The sequence below is a fragment of the Gossypium arboreum genome, chromosome 3 (assembly GCF_025698485.1).
Source record: "Gossypium arboreum isolate Shixiya-1 chromosome 3, ASM2569848v2, whole genome shotgun sequence".
In the NCBI taxonomy this organism is placed as follows: domain Eukaryota; kingdom Viridiplantae; phylum Streptophyta; class Magnoliopsida; order Malvales; family Malvaceae; genus Gossypium; species Gossypium arboreum.
The window spans coordinates 42709825-42735857 of NC_069072.1; the positions used below are offsets into that span (position 1 = coordinate 42709825).

The following is a 26033-nucleotide window of genomic DNA, read 5'->3' on the forward strand; positions in this document are numbered from 1 at the left end:
CATAAATTTTCATACAATGAACATTCAAATCATATTCACATAAATAACATACAATCTCAAGCATTTAAGAATATAATTCAAGTTACACGAACTTACCTCATTGCTTGTTTGTGTTTATAATTTCATTAATCTGATATCTTTTCTTTTCCACGATCAAGTCTCATATTTGAGTCGTCCGGATCTTTATAAATAAATTTGATCATCATTTTCTTTCATTTCATATTCTAATGCATTTAATTAATGCTCTAGGCAAAATTACCATTTTGCCCCTAAACTTTTAATTAATGACGATTTCATCCTTAGGGTCAGGAAAATAAAATTATTTCAATTTAATCCTTATTTCCAGCTATTATTCTCATATATATTGATAACAATCCATGAATTCTATAAAATATCAGAATTTTTCATAATTTCAACACTTTTCAATTTAATCCCTAAAACATGTTTTCCCCCGATCTTGAACTAAATTAATAATTTCATTCAATTTTGTAATTTAAATAATAAAATAATCCATTTCATGCAATTTGGTCATTTCTGACATGTTTACAAAATTGCCCATAAAGTTTTACTTTTATTCAATTTAGTCCCTGAGCCTAAAATATGCAAATTAGTCATGCTAGATGAATATTCATACATATTTTTCCTCCTCCTCCTCTCCATTCCACATCCTTAATGTAGATAACATAGTTGTAAGTAACATTATCCATAATTTTTATTATTTACTTTTATGAATATTCAAGCTGTCTATCTTCATCATAGTCACTAAATTATTTATATCTGGATCTATAGAACTCAAAATTAATATCCGATAATTTTACCTGAATCTAGACTCATATATATTCTTACCATAAAAATTTAAGAATTTTTGGTTTAGCCAATTAGTACAGTTTATTCTTTAAATTTACCCCTATTCTGCTTGTCGACGATTCGACCCTCTTCACCAAAAATTAATTATCTCCTCATACAGGATTCAAATGATGTTCTTGTTTATTTATATTAAAATATACTCATTCAGGATTTTATAAATATAAATTTAAGCCCCTAATTATTTTTATTAAATGTTTTATGATTTTTCAAAGTCGAACAGGGAACCCTAATTAATTCTAATCTTGTCTCACAAAATTCATTATATCTCAAAATTTAAAATCCATTGCTTACGCTATTTCTTCTATGAGAAACTATACTCAATAATATTTAATTCCATATTTTTTCATCTTCTAATTCGATTTCTACAATTTATGGTAATTTTTCAAAGTTAGTCTCTCTGTCTTTCCAAACTGCTTTTGTGCAAGCTATTAATTACCATGTTATAACACCCTTATTTTCTTTTTCTACACCATTTCTCATCACTTTCTCTTATTTTCTCTTCACTAACATATCAAAAACATAGGACCTTATGTAAGAAAACTCTACTATAACATTATTTCCATGCTTTGTCAATAATAACAAACCTAAAAACATATTGAAATCTTGATATACTTACCTTATTCTATTGATACTAATCTTTAACTTGATTTTCTCTCTCCTCCAGCTTCTATTTCCTGAATCCAACTTGATATTCTAACTCCCCCTGCTCTCCTTAACATTTTTGTCTCTTGGTAGCTATGGAAATTCATTTGATTTTTGGGTGAAAATGGTGAATTTTTGGTAAAAAGACCAAATTGTAAAGAAAGCAAAACTTTTTTTCTTCCTCTCTTTCTCTCACGTTAGTGAATGGGAAAATATAGATGAGAATTTCTCATCTTTCTTTCTTTATATACTAATAAAATAATAATAATATATCTTATTAAAGTATTAATAAAATAATATTTATCTAATTAAATAATTATAAAATATCAAAATATCTCTAGCATCATTATTACTTTCTAGATTTCTCTCTCTTCAAATTGACCATTTTGCCCTTCATTATCTTTTAAAATTCCATCCTTGAGTCATCATTTAATTTGGTAAAATTGCAATTTAGTCCCTCGTAGTTCTTCATCTATTCAATTTGGTCCTAATTCATCCATTTTCCTTAGTTTCTATATCATTCCACTCTTAAATTATTTACACTATTGGTCCTTCAACTTTTTCATATTTACACTTTAACCCCTCAAATTATGAATGTTTACTCTTGTGCAACAAAACTTTTCTCACTTTTACAATTTAGTCCTTTCTTGAATTAATATATCATAATATACTTCTCAATATTGACATAACTCAAAATTTCCCTTTTTGTCACTTTATTTCTTTATTTTACTATATCAAGGATAATATCTTACTATAAAAATTTTCAGGGTATTACAACTACACTCAATTATGCTAGATATACTCTTAAACAGGGACTTTTGCTCCACTAAAATAAGCACATTAAACATGAATTAATATTCTAGAAATATTAAAACAAGAAATAAGCATACAGAATCGAGAATAAAAATCAAGTATTTATCGCGTAAAATAGAAATTAAATAATAGGATTCCTTATTGGTTTCATCTCCCCTAGGTATCTAGGGGATTTGTTCATAATCTTGAATGAAAACATTTCAAATTTAGAAAAACTAAAAGACATAAAGAAACTCAATAAAACTTTGAAAGAAATTAAAAGGAGATCTTCAATCTTGATGAAGATCCGCTTTTGAGTTGGCTCTGATAGTGTTTTTCGAGTGTTTTCTTTGATCTTCTTTGATTGCCCCCTAGGTCTTCTTCTAATTGGTATTTATAGACTTTAGAATGCTCAGAAAGCCTAAAAATTGAATTTTTTCGCATATTTGGGAAGCAGGGTGTAAAATCGACACGAGCTGGCACATGGGTGTGTGGTCAGCTCGTGTGGAAATGCTCCGGTCGTGTGGATCTTGAAAACAACCCTATTTGCCTAGTTTTGGCTCATTTTTCACTCATTTCACTGTCAAATGCTCTTCTAAGTATATAAACATGAATTTAAAGGATTAGGAGCATCAAATTCACTGATTTGCAAAATTAATCATCCAAAAATGCATTAAGAATGGAATTAAAATATGTTACTTTTATAGCTTATCATTACCAATTCTTGGCTAGGATTTGGAATATTCTAATAACAATTTCAAATCCGATAGAAAAATGAGTTAATGGAGATTAATTTTGATTTGGGAAAATAATAATTATTCAGCAATGGATTAAAATATGATGAAAATAAAAGGGGAGAAAAGAAAAGATGAAGATATAGAGAAAACAGGGAAGAGTTCTAATTTCGAACGAAAAATAAAACAAAATCCTAATGTGATTAGGAAAAGGGGACTAAATAGCTAAGTTTTTAAACTTTTAAGAGGCTGTAGGGTAATTTACCCTTTTCCTTTAAAATCAAATCTCTACCACTATAAAATGATATGATACACAAATCAAAAGGTCTTTAAGAGGTTGTAATGGGCCTTAAATTTAGGGTGTGGAGAAAGGCCAAAAAAGTTGGTTATAATTGAGATTAAATTGTTAAATGGGTGACACAGTCATGTAAGGGTCCGTGCTGGGCCACATGGTCGTGTCACACGCCCGTGTACGATAAAAATTTCAACCTAGACTTCACATGGCCATGGACACGTTTGGAGAGTAATTGTTTCATCATAATTCACCCGTACTAACATCAATTATAGTTCTGGCAGTTGCTAAAAAGGATCGACCTAGAATCAAAGTACGTCACTATCCTCATCCATGTCTAAAACAACAAAATCAACTGGGAATATGAATTTATCAATTTTTACATGGATGTCTTCAATACTACCCCAAGGAAATATAATGGTTTTAGCTCCACAGTTGACAAACCATCTAACTTCCTTTTTTTTTCCAAAAGCTCCTTTAAAAATTTGACATAATTGGGCATTTGTGAAAGAGCTTTGACAAACAGCAAGTTAATATGTAATTTTTTCAGAAGTTTAAGAAATTTACCAAATTGTCCGTTTTTGGTATCTCTTCATCGTGTTAGGATATGGCACTCGAGGTTTATATTCTGCAACAACTACCTTTTGCTCATTCTGGCTTAGCTCAACCTTACCGTTCCATACCATAATTTCTTACCTCAGTTCCTATTTAGATCCAACTAATCCTTCTTCATCTCGAACAGTAATTGCATGAATTGCTCTCTTGGGTTAGTTTCGATATTGCTAGGAAAACTACCTTGTGGTCGTTTTGAAATTAACTTAGCAAGTTGGTCAATTTGGTTCTCGAGCCCTTGAATCGATGCTTGTTGATTTTTAAGTGTTGCTTCAGCTTTTTGAAAGTGGGTTTCTAACACCAAGATAAACTTCGTTAGTATTTCCTCAAGGTTCGACTTCTTCACTTGTTAGTAAGGCTGTTGTTGGAAGCCTGGAGGGGCTTGTGCTCTCTGATTTCCTTGACCACCCCAAGAGAAATTAGGATGGTTCCTCCAACCTGTATTATAATGGTTTATAAGGGTTATTTTGAGGCCTAAAATTATTACCCATATAATTGATTTGTTTGTTCTCTATGCTAGGATCGTAGGGTAAACATTCTAATTTGTTCATTCCTCCTCTACTCATATCGCAATGCATCACTAGATGTACCTTTGTAGAAATATATAAACCATCAATTTTGTTATTTAATTGTTCTACTTGATTTGATAATATGGTGACTACATCTAAGTTGAAAACATTGGTTGCTTTCATCGGCTTCGTCCTCATGACTTGCCATTGATAATTATTTAGTGTTATCTCTTCTATAAACTCATAAGCCGCTTCGGGTGTTTTATTGTTAAGTGTACCACCGCGGCTGCTACATCGATCAACTATCTAGTTAAGGGATTCAAATCATTGTAGAAGGTTTGAACTTGTAACCATAAAGGTAACCCATGATGAGGGAACCATCTCAGTAAGTCCTCAGACCTCTAGCATGCATCATATAGGGTCTCTAAATCAATCTGAATGAAGGAAGAGATATCATTCCTCAACTTAGCTGTCTTAGCCGATGGAAAGTACTTTAGTAGGAATTTCTTGGTCATTTGATCCCATATAATGATGGAACTTTATGGTAAAGAATTCAACCATTGTTTAGTTTTGTTCCTCAATGAGAAACGGAATAACCGTAGGGGAATGGCGTCGTAAAAAATGTCATTTATCTTTAAAATATCACAGACTTCAAAAGCAGCCAAATGAGTACTTGGATCATCGTCTTGCAAACCATCGAACTGAACAAATTGTTGTATCATCTGAATAGTGTTTGGCTTCAGTTCAAAATTATTCGCAGCAATGGTGGGCCTCACAATACTTGATTTAGCCCCAGTTAGAGTAGGCTTGATAATTGTACATAGTACAAGGAACAAGATCTGGATTTGCAGGATTTGTAGCAACTGCAGGAGGTAGCTGATTATTCTGGTTATCACTCATCTCCTCAGTAATAATAATTTCCTCTTGTTCATCTACTATATTCTGTCAACTTTTCCTTACTTATCTACGGTTTCTACAAGCTATACTTTCAATTTCACTATCAAATAACAATGGTCCCAATGGGTTTCTTCGAGTCATAAACTAAAAGAACCTGCCAGAAGAAAATAAAAGGAAAAAATTAGAATATAAAAATTAAACTAAAAATAAAAATAAATAAAAATAAAAATGCCTAAATTAATAAAAATAAAGTGTTCCTAATATTTTAGTCCCCGGCAACGGCGCCAAAAACTTGATGGTCACTAAACTAACAATAAATACGACTAAGGCAAGAGCACCTATCGAACAACAGTGTAGCTATTGTGAGTAGAGAATATCGTATCCACGAGAACTAAAAGTACTAGTAATGACTGTCTTATTATTATTTAGTCGACAAATTGGAGTGATCGTGTTTTAATATAAAATTACTAAACTAATTTAACTAAGAACACAACAGACAATGAAATAGGAAATAATCAAAGATAACCAATGAGATAGGCAATACCCAGGAAAGAATCCACCTAGACTTCACCTATTATTATGAAGCTGAATTAAATGATTTATTCATTTGTTACTTGATCTGTAGAAATCCCTAAATTATGTTAATATCTCTTTCGAGAGTAAGAACAACTAACTCTAGGTTGATTAATTGAAATTTATTTCTAATTAAAACCCCTATTGTCGCATCAACTCGATCTATGGATTCCCCTATTAGATTTGACTCTAATCCGGTAGATTTATGTCGTCCTATTTCTAGGATTGCATGCAACTCCACTCAATTATACTAGATCTACTCTTAAACAGAGACATTTGCTCCACTGAAATAAGCATATTAAACATGAATTAATATCCCAGAAATATTAAAACAAGATATAAGCATACATAATCAAGAATAAAAATCAAGTATTTATCGTGTAAAACAGAAATTAAATAATAGGATTCATTATAGGTTTCATCTCCCCTAGGTATCTAGGGGATTAGTTCATAATCCTGAATGAAAACATCTCAAATTCAAAAAAAACCACAAGACATAAAGAAACTCAATAAAACTTCGAATAAAATTAAAAGGAGATCTTCAATCTTGATCAAGATCTACTTCCAAGTTGGCTCTGATAGTATTCTTCAAGTGTTTTCTTCGATCTTCTCTGGCTGCCCCTAGGTATTCTTCTAATTGGTATTTATAGACATTAGAATGCTCAGAAAGCCTAAAAATTGGATTTTTCTGTGTATTTGGGAAGCAAGGTGTGAAATCAACACAGGTTGGCACATGGGCATGTGGCCAGCCCGTGTAGAAATGTCCAGGCCGTGTAGATCCTGAAAACAACTCTATTTGTCTGATTTTGGCTCATTTTTCACTCATTTTGATCCCAAATGCTCTCCATATGATAGAAATATGAATTTAAAGGATTAGGAGCATCAAATTTAATAATTTGCATAACTAATAATCCAAAAAGCATTAAGAATGGGATTAAAAATGTTACTTTTATAGCTTATCATTACCGATTCTTGGCTAGGATTTGAAATATTTCTAATAACAATTTCGAATCCGATAGAAAAATAAGTTAACAGAGATTGACTTTGATTTGGGAAAGGTAATAATTATTCAACAATGGATTAAAATGTTGTAACGCCCCCACGCCCGAGACCATCACCGGAGTTGAGCTTGAGGGGTTACCGAACATAATTTATCAATTTAAGAACTTCAAATCATTTGTTTCTACATTCACAGCTTTCTAGCTACTCGCATCACAGTTACAAGAAAAATCATATCTCGAGTTACGAAACTCGAAATCAAGATCCATAAATTTTCCCTGAATCTAGACTCATATATCTATTTACTAATTTTTTCTAGAATTTTTATTGGGCCAATTAGTACAGTTTATTAATTAAAGTATCCCTGTTTTAGGGTTCATTGCTCGACCTCTGTGTATTACGAATCAGATATATCTCTATAAAAATTTCAATGACTATGAGGTTTGTTTCTATTAAAACCAGACTCAATAAGGAATCTGTAAATATAAATAAAAACTTCTAATTATTTTAGTAAAATTTATTATGAATTTTTAAAGTCGAACAGGAGATCCAGAAATCACTCTGTTCTGTTTCATAAAAGTTTAAATATCTCATAAAATATAATTTATATTCTGTTTTGTTCAATCCATATGAAAATAGACTCATTAAGCTTCAATTTCATAACTTACTCATCATTTAGTTATATTTATAATATTTTTAGTGATTTTAAAATTCATGTCATTGCTGCAGCAATATTCTGTTTTAAGGCAAGTTTCATCTTTCCATGAATTTTTATGAACTAGATAACTTGTTAAACTTCCATGATATCAAACATGATCTAAATTAGCCATCACCATGACTTATCAATATCAAACATTTTCTCAACCAAACATTGCCATATCATAAAATTATTTACACAAAATAGGTATATTGCTATACATGCCATACTTAAGTAGTTGTACAAGCCATTTACCAAGATAAAAGTCCTTTGGATAGTGTGATCGAACTTTTGACCTATCCCGATTCCTGAGCCGGCTTGTTCAAAACTACAGTGAATGAAAAGGAAGGAGTAAGCATAATGCTTAGTAAGTTCATATGTAAATAACAAGTAACATAACAATACAAATACACCAAACAACTTTAGCATGGTACCACCAAAACATATATCACATCTTTAAACATCATTCATCATCTTACCACCTTATCGTTGTTGTATCTATTTTCAACCCGAGGGTTAAGAACATACCTGTCCAAAGTGTCCATTTCACAACACTTACCCAAAACGTCACTTATATCTTAAGTGCTCTTCCATTAAACTAGAAATTTCACCCGTTGAACACATCAGAATATAACTCGGATACATGGATAATTTGCACATAAGTGCCACATATGTAATCAAGAAATCACGTAACCCGCCCCTAAGTGACCTCGGACTCAACTCAACGAGCTCGGGCGTTCGCATCTATAAATGAACTCGGACTCAACTCAACGAGTTCGGATGCCTAGTTACATTTCACGAACTCGGACTCAACTCAATGAGTTCGGATGCCTAGTTACATTTCACAAACTCGGACTCAACTCAACGAGTTCAGACATTCGCATCCATAAGTGAACTCGGACTCAACTCAACGAGTTCGGATGCTCAACCATCCTAGTGACACGTCACTTGTATCCTAATCTATTCCTAAGGTTCAAACGGGCTTTTCCTCGATCTCACATTTGCCGTCTTCTATGGAATATCGAATCGATACTCGAGAGCAATTCATATTTATCAAGTAGTAAACATGATTTGCATATTACTCAACATTAAACACAAAGCATAATATTTCACGATTAAAAATCAGCGTATCATATAATTAACATCAATAACTTAAAAATAACAATTATGCTACATTATTTACACATGAACTTACCTTGGTACCAAAATATAAAGATTTTGCAATTTAGTCCACAATCTTTTCTTTTCCTCGATCACGACTTGAATCTCGTTTTTCTTGATCTATAATACCAAATTAATCTTATTTAATACATACATTCATCAAAACAGCATTTAATATGAACTTTAAAAAAATTACACTTTTGCCCCTAAATTTTTGCATAATTACACTTTTGCCCCTAGGCTCGGGAATTAAACTTTATTCCTTATTCTTATGTTTTATAACTTGCTGATCACTTTTCCCTTCTATGGCAACATCAAATTCTCTCTCTAACATATACTTGTGACTATTAGGTATTTTTGCCGATTAAGCCCTTTTACTCGTTTTCACTAAAAACCGAGTAGCACAAGTTGTCTAACATAATTTAAAACCCCATATTCTATCATAAAACATCAAAATACACAAATTTCACCTATGGTTATTTTTCCAAATATAAACCCTAGGTTGAATTATTGCTAGCATAAGCTTAATCGAGCTTCCGGATTCCAAAACGTAAAGAACATTAAAAGCGGGCTTGGAATCACTTACTATGGAGCTTGGAAACTTGAAACAAACCCTAGCTATGGAGAACCCTTGAAATTTCGGCCTAATGAAGAAGATGGACAAAATTGGCTTTTAATTTTGTTTTTAATTCATTTTAATAACTAAATGACCAAAATACCCTTACTACTAAACTTTCCAAAATTCCTTCCATGTCCTAATTTTTCCATGAACTTAAAATTGGTCAAATTGCTATTTAAGACCTCCTCATTAATATTCCAAAACAATTTCATACTAAAAACTTCTAGAATGCAAGTTTTGCAACTTATTCGATTTAGTCCCTACTTTCAATTTAAGCACTTTAGGCATAGAATTTCATCACGAAATTTTCACACAATCATGCAATCATATCATAAACATCAAAATCATTGTAAAATAATTATTTCTATCTTGGATTTGTGGTCACGAAACCACTATTCCTATTAAGCCCTAATTCAGGATATTACAAATGTGATGAAAAGAAAATGGGAGAAAATAAAGATGAAGATATAGAGAAAAGAGGGAGGAATTCTAACTTGGAATGGAAAATAAAACAAAGTCATAATGTAATTAGGAAAAGGGGACTAAATAGCTAATTTTTTAAACTTCTAAGGGGCTGCAGGGTAATTTACCCTTTTGCCGAAAATAAAAGGGAAATGGGGTGAGGTTAGCATGAATTAAACTTGGTATTCAAAGGAGAAAGAAATTATGCTTAACCATTGAGTTACTACCCACACTTGTTTATTTTCTACTTCATTTAATATTTATTATAGTGGCTTTTTATCCTAGGTTGTTGAAATTAAAAAGAAAAAGAAAAGAGAGAGATGAGATTTAAACCTAAGATCTTTAAAAAGTATATTAAATACTTAACCATCAAGACCAAATTATTTCTTGATTATTTATTTCATCTAACCCCCTGTATTTTGTGGCGTTACAATCAACCATTTATTGGGGACACATGTAACTCTTAGAAGTTAGCTAGAAGTCAATGTTTTCAAAATTGCAATGTTCCTTATTTTATAATACTATAGTTACACATGTATTTTTAATAAAATTTTTATTTCATAATTATTATTAAAAATAACTAAAAATAATATTTTAAAAATAAAGACTTTCAAATCATAATCAAGTTATTGTACAATATTAAAAAAAGTATATTTATACAATGTTTAAAAAGTATATTATAATGACCTCGATATAATTAATTATATAATTAATTATTTTGAAGTTACAAATTACTTAAACAATTATAATAACAAATAATAAGAATTTATAGCCGTAAATTGGATTTTTTATAAAATTATAAATATAATAATTAGAAAAATAACATAAAGTAAAATTAAAATTAATAAAAATGTACAATTATGAAGTGAAATTTTCATATTAAGCAATAGAATGATGGGGAAAAGTTAATAAGGGTGAGTTTAAAATAATTTTAGTATAATATTTATAATAAACTAAATAAATATGTGATTAAAGAATATCATAATTTTATCTCATCATCAATTAAGATGATCTTTCATCTAATCATCAATTAAGATGATCTTTCATCTATCTTTGATGGCATGTCCATTTGAATACCAATATTAATAATACAAATTTTTTGGTGATATTGTTTAGATTTTATTTGTTTACGTCAAAAATTATATTCATAATGGTAATTCTTTTTTTTTGTGAAAAAAAAGCAAGTCAAACGTAAGAAATTAAACGAACCACTCAAAGGGGAATTCTTAATCAACTGTAATTTTGTTCTTCTGTCACGAACCATCTTAATTAGACCATCTACGGTTTTATTTTCTTCTCAAGGAATATGTTGTATTCTCCAATGTCCTACTGTTGCCAAGAGCTAATTTTTTCTCCTGACTAAAGTGGAGTTGGAACCCCTAAAAGAATCATCCTGAATGGCATTAATAACTTCAAAGCTATATATTTGAATCAAAACCCCGATCCAATATATTTTTCAATCCATCTAAGATGTCCTAGAGTTTGGCGTTTAACACCATACAACTTTCCAGATATCTGTTAAAACCAAGAATCCAACCTACATTACAATCACACACTATCCCCCCAAGTTGCAACAAACCTATCCTCAATCCTAATAGAATCGTCTATACTTAAATGTGCCCACTTACTTGACAAGGGTGAACTAGTGGTAAGTTTTTGTGTCTTGAATGATAACAACTTGGATACAGAAGCATGCTATCTTGACCAACTATAAGACACCTTGATGATTGCATTAGTATTCCAAGAGATTCCCTAAAAAGTAAAAAGATTACGGCTTTTCCAGATACGCTAAGAAATAATCCTAAAAAGGCACGGCCAAAACCCCACCCCATTGGAAAGTCTACTGGTTGTGTAGATTTTTCGTCATCCACTCATGAAGGATCTAGAGTAAAATCTAGAGAGCCTTCCTACTGGAATAAGCTAATTTCAAATGTCCCTAGCCACATGGCAATCTCTAAGGACATCTAACACATTCTCAAAATCATGCCTACAGATTCCACAAGCATTAACGTCACCTACTCCTCGCCTTACCCTTTCCACATTCATGAGAAAATGTTGTTTAAGATCAAGCCAAAAGAAGAATCTAACCCTATGAGGACCTTGAAACTTCTAAGAGAGTTGCCAAACAAGCTTTTTTGAATTCTAAAATCCCTCCCAAAACTTTCTATAAGCACTTTTTAGGACAAAAAAGTTGAAGTACCACCCTAAATGATTCTATCAGGCCCAAATACTGGAAGAGGAGGTGAAATCCCCACTATCCTACCAAATACTGTGCACGAACATGACATTTCTGGTAAAATTTCGGGCTATAAAATTTTGTTCCAAATTAAAACCAATCAATCATATTTATAATTTCCCTATTACGAACCTATGAGGCCCAAGACACACATTAAAAATGGCCCAGGACTAAACAGAGAACTTAAAAAAGTTTTTGGAAAATTTCCTAGGTTAAGCCTCACACGCCCGTGTGGAGGCAATGCACACGCCCGTGTGGAGGCAATGCACATGCCCGTGTGGAGGCAATGCACACGTCCGTGTGCTTTGGAACACACCCGTGTCCCTTACCCGTGTGGAATTAATTGAATTTATTTTTCATTTCGAACCTACAGGGGTTCTCACATGGCCGAGCACACGCCTCTGTACTTCACACGGCCTAGACATGCCCGTGTTGTCGCCCATGCCCAAAGACTACAGCATTCTATTTATGACGTCATCATACATTTAGAGACACATGGCCAAGGCACACACCCTTGTACTCGGCCGTGTCCTCCACACGGTTGAGACACACGGTCGTGTCTCTACTCGTGTGTTTACTACCATGCATTCTGACCTAAAAATTTTAGGTGCAGGGGACACATGGCCATACCACACGCCTGTAGTACGGACCGTGTGTCACACATGGCCTAGACACACGCCCATGTGTCTATCCGAATGAACCTTTTTGGAGGCTACAAATCTAAGCCAATGGTCACCCTCAACAACCACTCATATTCGTGAACCTCAATAATGTTTAACATGGCCTATATATGCCCAAGTACTACCATAAATGGTCTATTGCATGTTAACCTCATCTCATCGGTTATGTACATGCTAATTTATCCTCTTTGTATTTAGGATTTACATCTCATTCAAAAACACATTTAGACTTGGCTCATTGTTGTAACTTATTGCCAATTATGACCTAACCAGTCCAAGTGATTTGACCGCATTTCATATGTTTATTTATAATATACCACATTTAATCATCACAAGAACATTTAACCACAAACAAGCACAATTAGTAAGTCATAGCCTGTGACAGCCCAAAATTGACCCTAGTCGGGATGTGGTTTCGGGACCACAAAACCGAGGCATAAAAATAATTTAAAATTTATTTTGATGCCTATGATATGTGTTAATTTGTGTGTGACATTTTTGATGTTTCGATTTAGTGTTATAAATGTGAATTTCACTAGAAAGGACCTAGTAGTGAACTTTGAAAGTATGATGGGGAAATGTGTGATGACTAGTTGCTCATGCATGCAAAAATAAGGGATTTGCATGTCAAATTTCCCCCCCCCAACATGAAGTGGCCGGCCATGGCAAGAGAGGATGGGCAAAACATGTCATGAAACATGTTTTGTTGGTGCATTAGGGAGAAATAATAAACAAAGGTGTATGGGTAAGAAAAGAATGAAAAAAAATGTGTGTGAGTGTGGTATTCCCCCATTGCCGTGAGTTGTAGAGAAAGAAAAAATTTTGTTCATCCTTTCTTTGAGCCAAAACTAAGGAAGAAGGAGGATTTTGCTCCATTTTTGGTTTGGAAGAGATCTAGAAGGAGATTTTGGCTATACTTGCATCAAGATTAAGGTATGTATGAGGTTGTGTCATGAGATTCATGCATGTTTTAGTTGCTAACTTGATGTTCATGTTAGCCATGGTTCAAATCCTTGTTATGCCATGGAAATGGTATTTGGCCAAGGTTGTTATTGTGTTGAAGCCATTGCATGCTAAATGTGAAGCTTGCTAATGATGCATGCAATGATGGATTGACTACTCTTGAAATTTCTTTGTAGCAATCTTGAGTAAGACATTGAATTCTTTGTTTAACCATGACCGAAGTTGAAAGAGTATGGTTGTGATGTATTCGGCCATGGTGCATTCATGAGCATGATTTATGCTTGTTACTTGATTGGTAAAATTTGTGTTTGGATGGGTATGAACCCCTTGAGATTGACCTTGCACCTATATGTGTATACATGTTTGCACATGATGTATTGGCATGACATATATACTATTTCAAGGTATATATTTGCTTGTGATGATGTTTGGTTATGAAGTACATGAGAGATGTGTATTGAGCTACAATATGTAATCGTTAGTTAGTAAAATGCATGCTGTTTTGTGTGGTATTAAGTGCATAATTGGCCTCAACATGGACATGCATATTCGCCACATGAGGGGAAATTGGTGTGCATGCATTCGGTTAGAGGCAAGCATATTGATGCCTATTCTTGGCTTAGAAAATTCAGCTAAGAGGAATATTAACTAATGTGTTGAGTTCGATTTGTGATTTCGTACATATGTGACTTTGATGCCTAATGAGCATATATATTGGCTAGGTATCTTGAATTCCTCTTCGATGCTCAAATGATAAAACCAATTTATTTGTTAAATTAAGCTCAAGAGCAAAGGGAGCTAAATCGATAAGGGAAGGAAAAGTCGTCGAATAGCCGTCGAAATCGTTCGACCACGTCCGAGGTAAGTTTTCGAGTATCGAAACTTAGATTTTGATTCGATTGAATGAAGTAATGAGCAATCAATTTGTGCCTTTGTATGTGGCCATTGAGCCGAAATGATATTTTGCTAAGGGAATTGTGCATAAAAGTTGTGTTATGAAATTGAAACAAAGATGTGTATGAATGTTCGAGTGATATCCGGGCTAAGCCCAAGGCAATTGTGCAAATTGTGATACAGGCTAAGCCCAAGGCAATTGTGCGAGTTATGATATCCGGGCTAAGCCCAAGGCAATTGTGCAAATTGTGATATCCGGGTTAAGTCCCGAAGGCCTTTGTGCGGGTTCCATAACCGGGCTATGTCCCAAGGCGTTTGAACAGTAGCTATATCCGGATAAACTCCAAGGTATGTGATTCGAGAACTTTGAACTTGCTGGAAAATTTTCAGTTAATGCACTTGTGAAATTCCCAACAACAAGGTATGTTTTGTGTGTGCTTAGCACACTATGAGTAAGTGCGTATGAATATTCGCTCTAATGATAAATGAGCTATCGGCATTAACTAGGCCGTTATTTGTGTATGAATATAAGAGTTGGGATTGTGAAGTAAGCATGTCTTTGAGAAATTGTGCATATGAATTATTGTTTAGCTACTTGAATGCTATGCTTTGGTTGTGTGTATATTATGGCTCGAAACTTACTAAGCATAAATTGCTTACTCCGTTTCTTTGTTTCTCTGTTTATAGATTTTGCTCGTTAGCGATCGGATTCAGGATCATAGAAGTTGAAGTCAACCACACTATCAAAGCCCTTTTGGTACTCCTTTAGTTGAGTTTTGGATATGGCATGTATAGGACTACTCTCGGTTGTTTTAAGTACTTGTGATGTATATGTGTGCGGCCATGCGAAAATGGTTCGTAAAAGTGGAGTATGGAATTTGACCATATGTGGTTTGTAATTATATTTGGTTTCATGATGTGATTATGGTTTGGAATGAGAGAGTTGGTCACATGATCAGCCATTGGAATGGCTAAATATGATCATATGTTGGACCTAAGTATGACTAGACTATAGTTGGTCCATGGGAACTACAATATAGGTAAAGCCTACCTTAAAAACAGATGCTGCCAGCTGCAGTGACGTGGATGTGGAAAATCACTAAAATTTGTAGGAATGGTGTTAATTAGTGAATAAATTATACGATCTAACCTTGACGAGTCTATTTTCATATGAAAGTAACGAAACAATCATATGAACAGTATACCGAGAGAAATTAAAGTTCTCGTGAGACAGGGCCAGAACGGTTTCTGGGTCCCCTATCGTGACTTTGAAAATTTACCATAAATTATCCAGAATGAATTAGAAGTCATGCCTTATATTTACAGATTCCTTTTTGAGTCTAGTTTCATTAGAAACAAACGGCATCAGTATTGAAACCCTGTACAGAGAGATATTCAAGTTGTAACGCGCGAAGGTCAGTGTAGTCGACCCCTGTAACATGGGTGACTTTAACTAATAAACTGTACCAATTGGTCCGACCAAAAATTCTAGAAATAAATCCATGGATGGATATATGAGTATAAATTCAGGTAAAATTTACAGAATCATTTTCCGAGTTGTGAAACTCGAGATACGCTTTTTAAGGCGACAGCGACGCAGTTTTCCAGCTTGCCTGGAAATGTCAAATTGGTCGGTGCCATAAGTGGTTTTGGCTTGTTAACCCCTCGTGTCCGACACCGGCAACGGTCTCGGGTTTGGGGTGTTACAATTTTATTGGTATCAGAGCTACGGTTTAGTCGATCCTAGGACTACCGTGATATGTTTGGGGTCTAGCTATACATGCCATTAAGTGATAATTGATAGTGTGGTTATTTACGACATTTTGAAATTTGTGTTTGTTTATAGCCATGGATCCCGATCCCAACCGAGCAATAGGCGATAATGTGGAGAGTGTGGCGCTGCTCCGCGCAAGGGACAGCGCCGGTGGACTCTCAACCTATTGCTAGCAATCCGAATGATGAGGCTAAGCAAGCCTTTTATAGCGTGATGAATGATTGGTTCAACCAATACATTCGAACTAACATGGCTGTTCCACAACCTCCATTCCCGACTAATGCAACCCCCGCACCTACAATACCTCCGGTAACTGACCAAATAAGGTCAAGTAAGCCCCCAGTCGATAGAATTCGAAAACATGGGGCTACTGAATTTAAAGCTACGGATAGCGACGATGCCGAGCAAGCTGAATTTTGGTTGGACAACACTATCCGGGTGCTCGATGAGCTATCATGTACACCCGATGAATGCTTAAAGTGTACTATCTCCTTGCTACGATTACGCCTACTATTGGTGGAGTACTCGACTTACATTGTGCCTTGGGAGCACGTAACTTGGGAGTTCTTTCTAACCGAGTTCAGAAGAAGTATATCGATCGAGATTTATGGATCAAAAGCGGAAGGAATTTCTTGAACTTAAACAAGGTTCCATGTCGGTTACCGACTACGAACGAAAATTTGTGAGGCTTAGCCAGTACGCACGCGAATGCATTTCTTCAGAAGCTGTGATGTGTAAACGCTCCGAAGATGGACTGAATGATGATATAAAGCGGTATGTTGGCATTTTGGAAATCAGAGAGTTTGTGGCTCTTGTCGAGCGGCGTGCAAAGCCGAGGAGCTCGAGATGGAGAAAAGAAAAGTGAAGTGGGAGCAAGGGAGTTTCAGAAGAGGTCTTGGCGAAGCCCTTCCCACATCATCAAAGAAATTTAGAGATGGCTTAGGCCGATCTAGAGACACCGGGCTTTTCTAGACGAGACCGCGATCGACCCCCTATGGGCACGCGAGTCACTTCGATCGCCGGTGTTGGCAATGATCGTCGAGACGAGCAGTGCCAATATTGTGGCAAATGGCATTCGGGAGTTGTAGATTCCGTGACCGCTCTGTTACAAGTGCGGATCATCGATCATTTCATTAAGGATTGCCCGAGTTTATCCGAACAAAGCGTAAATCAAAGTGGGAACCCGGTGCTACCACAACTCGAGGTAGGCCACCTAGAAATATGGGCAATGCTAGTGGCGGTCGAGAGGATCTAGAGATGCTACCATCGGATCCGAGGCTAGTGCTCTGCTAGGACTTATGCCATACGCGCGTGAGTATGCTTCCTCGTCGATGTTATTACCGGTACTTTTACTCTCCTTTACACTAATGTGATTGCTTTGATTGACCACGGTCCTACTCATTCTTATATATGCGAAACCTTAGCATCCAAAGAAGACTTTGCCCATTGAGTCTCTCGAGTTTGTAATTCGGTGTCAAACCCTTGGGTCATTACGTGCTTGTCAACAAAGTGTGTAAGAAAAGTCCCTAGTATTTCGAGGTTCTTGTTTTCCGTCGAACTTGATGCTTTTGCCGTTCGACAAATTCGATGTTATTCTTGGTTTGGATTGGTTGACCATGCACGATGCGGTTGTAAATTGCAAAAGCAAGACTATTGATCTGAGGTGTGCAAATAACGAGATAATTCAGGATGAGTCTACGGACTTAAAGAGGTTGCCACCGTAATATCGACAATGTTGGCCCGAAATATGTAAGAAAAGTGCAAGCGTACCTTGCGTATGTGCTCAATGACAAGGAGTCGAAAAAGAAACCGAATCTGTGCGATGGTTTGTGAATACCGGATGTTTTCCTCAAGAATTTTCGGGTTTACCACTGTTCGGAAATAGAATTTGGCATCGAATTGGTACCGATACCACTCCAATTTCGATAGCTCCGTATCGTATGGCACCAACGGAATTAAAGGAGTTGAAAGCTCGATTGCAAGAATTGGTGGATAGAGGTTTTGCTCGCCTGAGTTTCTCGCCTTGGGGTGCGTCGGTGTTGTTTGTGAAAAGAAGGATGGAACCATGAGGTTGTGCATCGACTATCGTCGACTTAATAAAGCGACGATAAAGAACAAATATCCGTTATCGTATCGACAATTTGTTCGATCAATCGAAGGAGCTTCGGTGTTCTCGAAAATAGATTTGAGATCGGGCTATTATCAATTACGAATTCAAGATTGGACGTACCCAAGACCGCCTTGAGCGAGATATGGTCACTACGAGTTCCTAGTGATGCCGTTTGGGCTTACTAATGCCCCCATGGTATTTATGGATTTAATGAATCGGATCTTGAGACCATATTTGGATCGGTTCGTAGTCGTGTTCATTGATGACATCTTGGTCTATTCAAGAAATGAGACCGAACATCTTGAACACCGAGGTTAGTCTTTGCAAATTTTACGGAATAAGCAATTATATGCTAAGTTCAAAAAGTGTGAGTTACGGTTAAGAGAGGTTAGCTTCTTGGGGCATGTGATATCTGCATCGGGTATTCGAGTCGACCGAACAAAATTTCAGCCATACTTAACTGGAAGCCTCAGAAATATTACCGAGGTTCGAGACTTTTTGAAATTTGCCGGTTATTACCGACGATTTGTGAAAGGTTTCTCAACGATAGCCACGCCAATGACGGCTACTCCAAAAGGATGTTAAGTTCGAATGGACGGAGAAATGTCGAAAAGTTTCGATCAACTGAAAACTTATTTGATGAAGCCCCAATTCTAGTGCAACCCGAATCGGGCAAAGAGTTTGTCATTTATAGTGACGCATCCCTACTTGGGTTGGGTTGCGTATTGACGCAAGAAGGGCGAGTTGTGGCCTATCGTCGAGACAATTAAAGCCACATGAGAAAAATTATCCGACCCATGATCTCGAATTGGTCGCCATCGTATTCGCCTTTAAAGATATGGCGATATTACTTATTTGGTGAGAAGTGCCATGTGTATTCGGATCACAAAAGTCTCAAATATTTGATGACCCAAAGAGACTTAAATCTGCGACAAAGGCGTTGGCTCGAGTTGTTAAAAGATTATGAGCTAGTCGTTGATTATCACCGGAAAGGCTAATGTGGTTGCGGATGCCTTAAGTCGTAAATCATTATTCGCTTCTGACGATGAATGTGCACTTGTCATTCGATCCAACAATGTGTTAGTAGCTGAATTGAAAGCCAAACCATTATTGATACATCAAATTCATGAAGCTCGAAAAGTCGACGACGAGTTGGCTGCAAAAGCGGCCGAGTGTGTTCCAACAAGGACTCGGAGTTTCAAATCGATGATGACGATTGTTTGAGGTTCAAAGGTCGTCGTGTGTTCCAAAGAATTCGGAACTTATTTCGATAATTCTGAACGAAGCCCATAGTAGCTGAATGGCAATCCACCCGGGGAGTACGAAGATGTACAACGATTTGAAACGTCGGTTTTGGTGACGTGGTATGAAACGAGACATCTCCGACTTTGTTTTGAGATGTTTAATATGTCAACAAGTGAAAGCGGAACATCAAGTGCCTTCAGGATTACTTTAGCCGATCACGATACCCGAGTGGAAATGGGATCGAGTCACAATAGACTTTGTATCCGGACTGCCATTGTCAGCAAGTAAGAAGGATGCGATTTGGGTCGTTGTAGATAGATTGACTAAGTCGGCTCACTTTGTCCCCGTGACGTGCGGGTTTTCAATGGACAAACTAGCCAATTGTACGTTTCTCAGATTGTGAGATTACACGGGGTGCCTATTTCCATCGTGTCGGATAGAGATCCGAGATTTACCTCGCGATTTTGGAAGAAGTTGCAAGAAGCTTTGGGTACCAAGTTGCATTTCAGCACCGCCTTTCACCCCCAAACCGATGGTCAATCCGGCGGATAATTCAGATACTTGAGGATATGTTAAGATGTTGCACCCTCGAGTTCGATGGTTCATGGGAGCGGTATTTGCCTTTGATTAAATTCGCCACAACAATAGTTTTCAATCAAGTATTAAGATGGCACCCTACGAGGCTTTATGCGATCGTAAATGCCGTGACGCCATTGTTTTGACCGAGCTCGGTGAAAGCAAAATTTTCGGGTGGATTTGATTAGAGATGCTGAACGAGAGAAAGTGAAAGTAATCCGTGAAAGTCGAAGATAGCCTCCGATCGTCGAAGTCGTGACGCGGGTCTCAAACGAAAAGACATCGAGTATCGGTGGGAGATAAAGTGTTTCTCAAGGTTTCTTTGGGAAAAAGATACTCGATTCGGTAGTAAGGGCAAGTTGAGCCGAGGTTCATTGGGCCATATGAGATATCCGAGCGAGTCGGTCCAAGGCATATCATCCGATTTTGCCCCGAACTCGAAAAGATTCACGATGTCTTTCATGTTTTGATGCTTCGATGCTATAGATCGATCCATCGCACGTGATTAGTCCATCGAGGTTGAAATTCAAGCCAATATGAGTTATGAGGAAGAACCGATTCGTATCATATCACATGAAGTGAAAGAGTTATGAAACAAGCGGGTTCCGCTAGTGAAAGTGTTATGGCTCAAACACGGGATAGAAGAAGCTACTTGGGAAACCGAGAACTCTATGAAAGAGCGATACCCAACCCTATTTACGGTAAGATTTTCGGGACGAAAATTTCTTAAGTGGGGAGAGTTGTGACACCCAAAATTGACCCTAGTCGGGATGTGGTTTTGGGACCACAAAACCGAGGCATAAAAATAATTTAAAATTTATTTTGATGCCTATGATATGTGTTAATTTGTGTGTGACATTTTTGATGTTTCGATTTAGTGTTATAAATGTGAATTTCACTAGAAAGGACCTAGTAGTGAACTTTGAAAGTATGATGGGGAAATGTGTGATGACTAGTTGCTCATGCATGCAAAAATAAGGGATTTGCATGTCAAATCCCCCCAACATGAAGTGGCCGGCCATGGCAAGAGAGGATGGGCAAAACATGTCATGAAACATGTTTTGTTGGTGCATTAGGGAGAAATAATAAACAAAGGTGTATGGGTAAGAAAAGAATGAAAAAAAAATGTGTGTGAGTGTGGTATTCCCCCATTGCCGTGAGTTGTAGAGAAAGAAAGAAAAATTTTGTTCATCCTTTCTTTGAGCCAAAACTAAGGAAGAAGGGGGATTTTGCTCCATTTTTGGTTTGGAAGAGATCTAGAAGGAGATTTTGGCTATACTTGCATCAAGATTAAGGTATGTATGAGGTTGTGTCATGAGATTCATGCATGTTTTAGTTGCTAACTTGATGTTCATGTTAGCCATGGTTCAAATCCTTGTTATGCCATGGAAATGGTATTTGGCCAAGGTTGTTATTGTGTTGAAGCCATTGCATGCTAAATGTGAAGCTTGCTAATGATGCATGCAATGATGGATTGACTACTCTTGAAATTTCTTTGTAGCAATCTTGAGTAAGACATTGAATTCTTTGTTTAACCATGACCGAAGTTGAAAGAGTATGGTTGTGATGTATTCGGCCATGGTGCATTCATGAGCATGATTTATGCTTGTTACTTGATTGGTAAAAATTTGTGTTTGGATGGGTATGAACCCCTTGAGATTCGGCCTTGCACCTATATGTGTATACATGTTTGCACATGATGTATTGGCATGACATATATACTATTTCAAGGTATATATTTGCTTGTGATGATGTTTGGTTATGAAGTACATGAGAGATGTGTATTGAGCTACAATATGTAATCGTTAGTTAGTAAAATGCATGCTGTTTTTGTGTGGTATTAAGTGCATAATTGGCCTCAACATGGACATGCATATTCGGCCACATGAGGGAAATTGGTGTGCATGCATTCGGTTAGAGGCAAGCATATTGATGCCTATTCTTGGCTTAGAAAATTGCTAAGAGGAATATTAACTAATGTGTTGAGTTCGATTAGTGATTTCGTACATATGTGACTTTGATGCCTAATGAGCATATATATTGGCTAGGTATCTTGAATTCCTCTTCGATGCTCAAATGATAAAACCAATTTATTTGTTAAATTAAGCTCAAGAGCAAAGGGAGCTAAATCGATAAGGGAAGGAAAAAGTCGTCGAATAGCCGTCAAAATCGTTCGACCACGTCCGAGGTAAGTTTTGAGTATCGAAACTTAGATTTTGATTCGATTGAATGAAGTAATGAGCAATCAATTTGTGCCTTTGTATGTGGCCATTGAGTAAAATGATATTTTTGCTAAGGGAATTGTGCATAAAAGTTGTGTTATGAAATTGAAACAAAGATGTGTATGAATGTTCGAGTGATATCCTGGCTAAGCCCGAAGGCAATTGTGCAAATTGTGATACCGGGCTAAGCCCAAGGCAATTGTGCGAGTTATGATATCCGGCTAAGCCCAAGGCAATTGTGCAAATTGTGATATCCGGGTTAAGTCCCAAGGCCTTTGTGCGGGTTCCATAACCGGCTATGTCCCGGCGTTTGAGCAGTAGCTATATCCGGATAAACTCGAAGGTATGTGATTCGAGAACTTTGAACTTGCTGGAAAATTTTCAGTTAATGCACTTGTGAAATTCCCAACAACAAGGTATGTTTTGTGTGTGCTTCGCACACTATGAGTAAGTGCGTATGAATATTCGCTCTAATGATAAATGAGCTATCGGCATTAACAAGGCCGTTATTTGTGTATGAATATAAGAGTTGGGATTGTGAAGTAAGCATGTCTTTGAGAAATTGTGCATATGAATTATTGTTTAGCTACTTGAATGCTATGCTTTGGTTGTGTGTATATTATGGCTCAAAACTTACTAAGCATAAATTGCTTACTCCGTTTCTTTGTTTCTCTGTTTATAGATTTTGCTCGTTAGCGATCGGATTCGGGATCATAGAAGTTGAAGTCAACCACACTATCAAAGCCCTTTTGGTACTCCTTTAGTTGAGTTTTGGATATGGCATGTATAGGACTACTCTCGGTTGTTTTAAGTACTTGTGATGTATATGTGTGCGGCCATGCGAAAATGGTTCGTAAAAGTGGAGTATGGAATTTGACCATATGTGGTTTGTAATTATATTTGGTTTCATGATGTGATTATGGTTTGGAATGAGAGATTTGGTCACATGATCAGCCATTGGAATGGCTAAATATGATCATATGTTGGACCTAAGTATGACTAGACTATAGTTTGTCCATGGGAACTACAATATAGGTAAAGCCTACCTTAAAAACAGATGCTGCCAGCTGCAGTGACGTGGATGTGGAAAATCACAAAAATTTTTAGGAATGGTGTTAATTAGTGAATAAATTATGCGATCGAACCTTGACGAGTCTATTTTCATATGAAAGTAACGAAACGATCATATGAACAGTATACCGAGAGATATTAAAGTTCTCGTGAGACAGCGCCAGAACGGTTTCTGGGTCCCCTATCGTGACTTTGAAAATTTACCATAAATTATCCAGAATTAATTAGAAGTCATTCCTTATATGTGCAGATTCCTTTTTGAGTCTAGTTTCATTAGAAAGAAACGGAATCAGTATTGAAACCCTGTACAGAGAGATATTCAAGTTGTAATGCGCGAAGGTCAGTGTAGTCGACCCCTGTAACATGGGTGACTTTAACTAATAAAATGTACCAATTGGCCTGACCAAAAATTCTAGAAATAAATCCATGGATGGATATATGAGTCTAAATTCAGGGAAAATTTACAGAATCAGTTTCCGAGTTGTGAAACTCGATATACGCTTTTTAAGGCGACAGTGACGCAGTTTTCCAGCTTGCCTGGAAATGTCAAATTGGTCGGTGCCATAAGTGGTTTTGGCTTGTTAACCCCTCGTGTCCGACACCGGCAACGGTCTCGGGTTCGGGGTGTTACATAGCGTACATCAAAATGAGTCATGTCTTATGGTCATATACAAAAAGAATAAGTTTAATATTTAAGCCTTTACATAGGCCAACCAATGACACATATCACAAAAATAGCCAAAACCTATACATGCCATTGAAACAAAATAAAGTATCTATAGACCAAAGCAAAACAAGTCGATAGTGTTGACAATGCTCCAATCGTCTTCCAATCTTCACGAGTCCCTGAGCTCTATAAAATTGGGAAAGGAGAGGGGGTAAGCATTAACATGCTTAGTAAGTCCGGATAACGGGAAAATAAACTTACCGGATATTTAGCATACAATCATACAAGACATTCAGGCCAAACATTCATAGTAAAATTTCCTATCACATGTATTCAACCATCAAGTTAGTCTCATGCCAGTACAATGTAACATTCTTCATAGATAAGCTCATCAATTCAAATATGTCTGTTCCTATTTAACATTTTTAATCCCGTCGAATTTTCTTGGAATCTCGATGGATATCTCGTTTACCATCAAATCATGCAAGTGATCCTTTAAATAAACACTCCTGTAAACCTCACTTTTATGGCGAGATTACCAGTCCAGGCTAAATCCCCCACAATGTAACTCACAGAGTAATGTTTGGATTACCAGTCTAGGCTAAATCCCCTACAATGACATATACTCCTACGAGTTCAGGTTTAAATTACCAGTCCAAGCTAAATTTAGATCCTATTCGGTTTACCCATACGGGCTAAATACGTCAGATCACCTATATTTTTCAGGATGCTAAATCGCTACAGGATCACCCGTCCGAGCTAGATCTTTTATACCATTATTTAGTTTTCGAGTAATACATCAGGCATCCTTTTTTATTCAACTGGGACATTTCATCATAAAATTAATATTTCATGAGTTGTCATACAATAAATATTACTATTATAATTCATACATGTAGATACATCTTTCATGTATTTTAAAGATAGTTTACATTCGAGTTACATGAACTTACCTAGTAATTGCTTAGGTTTCGTATTTTAGTTATTCCGAAACCTTTCCTTTTTCACAATCGATTTCTGGAATCGGTTCCTTGGGATCTATATCAGTGAAAACCAATTATTAATACCTCATGCTATTTATTTTGGACCTTAAATTTACCTCCGGGCAAAATAACCATTTTGTCCCTAACATTTCAAAATTTTACAACTTGGTCCTTAGGCTCGTAAAATGAAATACATCCAATTTCTTGGTTACCCAAGCCTAGCCAAATGTATTATAAACTTATACTAGCCCACATTTTCCTTTATTTCACATTTCTACCATATATTTTGTACCTTTTGCAAAAAGGTCCCTTTTGGGGGTTTTCATGAAAATCACTTAGGAAAAGATGTTTAACACACATCTAACTTTCATATTCCCCTATAAATCATCAAAGAACAAGCATGTCACACATGGGTCATTTTACATACATGAACCCCAGCTTAAAATATGAGTAGAAATGGAGAGAACATGTTTCAAGGATCTCAAAAATACAAAGAACATTAAAAACGGGGTTAGGAGTCACTTATTATTGAGCTTGAAAAGTGAAGAAACCCTCGCTATGGTGTGCCTTGGAATTTTAGTTGCAAGAGGGAGAAGAATGGCTGACTTTCGCCTTCATTTTCCCTTTTTATTGATTTTATTACCAAATGACTAAAATACCCTTCCTTACTAAACTTCTAAAAATTTCCATGCATGCCCATTTTTGTCCAAAAATTTAGAAATTGGGAAAATTACTCTTTAAGACCTTCTAATTAAT

At 36.0% G+C, this 26033-nt stretch overlaps 1 non-coding gene across 1 annotated transcript; it reads left to right on the forward strand.

Moving 5' to 3' along the window:
* The first annotated feature begins 4808 nt into the window (after nt 1-4808).
* Nucleotides 4809-4915, forward strand: LOC128291277 (small nucleolar RNA R71). Its single transcript, XR_008281053.1, has one exon. It is a non-coding gene; the product is annotated as a small nucleolar RNA R71 (small nucleolar RNA).
* The last annotated feature ends 21118 nt before the right edge of the window (nt 4916-26033 follow it).